Source organism: Heterodontus francisci, unplaced genomic scaffold (genome assembly GCF_036365525.1).
Source record: "Heterodontus francisci isolate sHetFra1 unplaced genomic scaffold, sHetFra1.hap1 HAP1_SCAFFOLD_59, whole genome shotgun sequence".
NCBI classification, from domain to species: Eukaryota; Metazoa; Chordata; class Chondrichthyes; order Heterodontiformes; family Heterodontidae; genus Heterodontus; species Heterodontus francisci.
In genome coordinates, this window is record NW_027140758.1 from 2,432,042 (window position 1) to 2,435,786 (window position 3,745).

At 43.2% G+C, this 3,745-nt stretch overlaps 1 non-coding gene across 1 annotated transcript; it reads right to left on the reverse strand.

Moving 5' to 3' along the window:
- Window positions 1–2,490: 2,490 nt before the first annotated feature.
- On the reverse strand, window positions 2,491–2,562 carry trnat-ugu (transfer RNA threonine (anticodon UGU)). The gene has a single exon. It is a non-coding gene; the product is annotated as a tRNA-Thr (tRNA).
- Between the last annotated feature and the right edge of the window lie 1,183 nt (window positions 2,563–3,745).

Genomic DNA, 3,745 nt, shown 5'->3' on the forward strand with positions numbered 1-3,745 from the left:
AATGACTTACTGTACTGTAGTGACTCCATGACTCAATGACTCTCTCTCCTTCTCTCTCTCTCTCTCTCTCTCTCTGTCTATCGCTTTACCTCTCTCTGCCTCTCTCTCTCTGTCTGTCTTTAGCTGGTCCTCTAACTTTCTATCGCACTCTCTCTCTCTTTTTTTTTTCACTCTCTCTCTCTCCATTACACACATATTTGTCAATCACATGTCAAAGAAGGAAGCGTAATGAAGGAATGGCTGCGCTCTTGAAAATGTTTCCAGCAGAATAGTTAAATGTTTAAAGTTTCTGTAGGGAGTTTGACCTGAGATGGTGAGACACAAGGATGTGAGGTTATTAAAGTCTTCACCAAATGTAATAGGGAATAATTTTCTTCACTGGTGAACCCAAAGGAACAAATCTGGCACAAGAATGAGAAAAGTCAGAGGATTGAGAAACATCCAATGGTTCTTCACATATACAAGTCAGCAGACCCACAGAAATACAGTAGGTTGAGAGTTCAGATCCAGTGATAGACTGGACAAATATCGAGCCAGTGCTTTTTTCTTTATAAACCCAACATCTGTCCACTTGGCTATTGCACCTCGTCTCGATGTATCTGATAATACTGATACTATTTGTATTCCACAGTTGCTTTGAAATCACAGGCAATATTAATGGATTGGGAATGTCAATGGTCAGGAACCATTAATGGATTGGGAAAGTCAATGGACTGGAAAATATCAGTGGATTGGGAAATTCAATAGACTGAGTTATATCAATGGATTGGGACAGTTCAGTACATTGTGAAACATCAATGGATTAGGAAACAGGAATTAAAGGGACAGATGGAGTTCAACCTGGAAAAGTGTGAAGAGATTCATTTTGGAAGGTCGAATTTGAATGCAGAATACAGGCTTAAAGACAGGATGCTTGGTAGTGTGGAGGAACAGAGGGATCTTGGGGTCCATGTCCATAGATCGCTCAAAGTTGCCACCCAAGTTGATAGGGTTGTTAAGAAGGCATATGGTGTGTTGGCTTTCATTAACAGGGGGGATTGAGTTTAAGAGCCGCGAGGTTATGCTGCAGCTCTATAAAGCCCTGGTTAGACCACACTTGGAATATTGTGTTCAGTTCTGGTCGCCTCATTATAGGAAGGATGTGGAAGCTTTAGAGAAGGTGCAGAGGAGATTTACCAGGATGCTGCCTGGACTGGAGGGTATGTTTTACGAAGAAAGGTTGAGGGTGCTAGGGCTTTTCTCATTGGAACGAAGAAGGATGAGAGGTGACTTGATAGAGGGGTACAAGATGATGAGAGGCATAGATAGAGTGGATAGCCAGAGACTGTTTCCCAGGGCAGAAAGGGCTATCACCGGGGGACATAATTTTAAGGTGATGGAGGAAGGTTTCGGGGAGATGTCAGAGGTAGGTTCTTTACACAGAGAGTGGTGGGTGCGTGGAATGCACTGCCAGCGGTGGTAGTAGAAGCAGATACATTAGGGACATTTAAGCGGCTCTTGGATAGGTACATGGATGATAGTAGAATGAAGGGTATGTAGGTAGTTTGATCTTAGAGTAGGTTAAAGGTTCGGCACAACATCGTGGGCCGACGGGCCTGTACTGTGCTGTACTGTTCTATGTTCTATGTTCCAGATGAAAGGATTGCATTAATCAATGGATTAGAATGTGGAGAGGCAGGAGAAAATGATGCCATTTTAAGTAGGGGGCCGGGGGTTAGTAGAAACAGACCAGGGCTATTTTACTCTCTATCTCACTCCTTTCTTCTATCTGGCTCATTATCACATCCTCTCTCTCTCAGAGCGGTGGGAATCACTGGAACCCACACTTGCTGCTCAGATTGTTTGGTTCCGGGAAAATACAACGTCCACATCAGATTGACAGGAAGGATAAATGTGATTCAGAGCCAATCATATTCCTTTTGGTGATGTGTGCTCAGCTTTGTTATTTCAGCAAAGGCAGCAGGAAATGCAAATCCTGAAGAGTTTTGATAGAGTGAAGAAGGAGAAAGTGTTGCCAGTGACAGAAGGGTCAGTAGCCAGAGGAAACACATTTAAAGTAATTGACAAAAGAATTCGAACTGTGATGAGGAAGTTGTTTTTTCAGCAGTGTGTTGTTCTGGTCTGGAATGCAATCCTGAAAGGTCAGTGGAAGCAGATTCAATGTTAACTCTGAATGGAATTGGATATTTACCTGACATGGAAAATCTAACAGGGCAATGGGGGAAAGGACAGGAGTGCGGGATGTGGGATTAATAGAATAGCTCTGTTGAATATCAAGCAAATGCACAGTAATAAGGTTCAATGCTTGGACCTCAGTTATTTTCACTCTATCAGTGGCAGAGAAGGCTCGAGGAATCATGTGGCTGCTCCTCACGTTCTTCCCAGTGTCCAGGATAAAGTGTAACATCACACTGATTTCCAGATGGCCGAAACAAATACAACTGACATATTTTGTGGAAACATCACATTGAAAGTGAGAAACTAATCATAAGGCACGGACGGGGATTGAACCCGTGATCTTCAGTTTACAAGACTGACGCCTTACCACTTGGCCACCATGCCTTTTCGTAATGCACATCTGAGGCTCCAGAGGAGGATTTGTGATTCTTTTTCAATTTGGTTGAAACAGCATCGAGAAACATGCACATAAATAAAGAGGGATTGTGGAATGGGAAACAGATCAGCCTCATTTACATTATCAGCATCATGAAATCTTCATTCAGACGTTCCATTCCCATCCTCAGCTTTTCTCACATCTGTACAATAATATAAGAGTGGACATTGGGTTGTTACTGGGCAGATTATATAAATAGACTATGTGCATCATCACAGGAAGTGATGTAATATAATCTGTACGGCACCTCATGGAGAGTTGCAGATGAAACCTTCAATGCAAGATGTGTAGAGTAAACTCAGGTTATTTTAACCGTCAGATTCTTATAAATTCTGTACTAAGCCTTGACAGATATCAGAATATTATATGGGGGCCACAGTAAACCAAAGTGAAGGTGGAGAAATCTTTGCCTGCACCTTTGAAAAGGTCACTGGACTGAACCAAGCCGAGGAGTGGCCGAGATGGTTCCAGAGGTTTGCAAGGTATCGTACTGCATCGGGTCTCGTGCAGAAGCCAGACATGGAGCAGGTCAGTATGCTATTGTCTGCAATGGAGGGAGTGTGCAGGCAACATCCTCATGAAGAACAGAAGGCTACATGTGAAGAAGTTATTTAGGCACTCAAGACCTATTTTAATTGAGGAAAAAAATGTCATCGTGGAGCCAAAGTTAAAACGCTGCATTTGCTGACAACGCAACCACCAGGTGACGCTGTACTAGCACATGCGCAAATGCAGCCTCTTCCACTGAAACGTCACTGTCTGTGACATTCAGGCAGCTGCCAGGATTAAAGATGGAGCTACTCAATTTATCACAGAAAACAACTTCGACCCAAAAATCCCCTCAAAGGTTGCCATCACCGCCTCCGTCCCATCCCAACAGTCCCCCGCTACCTCTTGCGCATTCGCCAGTTATATAGTACCAAGTCATCTTAATTCACCTAAAGTGAATTACTTTAGGAGCAGTGAATGTCGTTTCATAAGCAAATATGGCACATATCTACACAATGGACATGTTTTGGTTGATACTCGGAGAACGTTGCGCTATTTGAAGTCTGATTAGAAGGACAGCACCCTGACAGTGCTGCACACCCTCTGTAATTCAGTGAGGTTTCATAGAGTTATACAGCACAG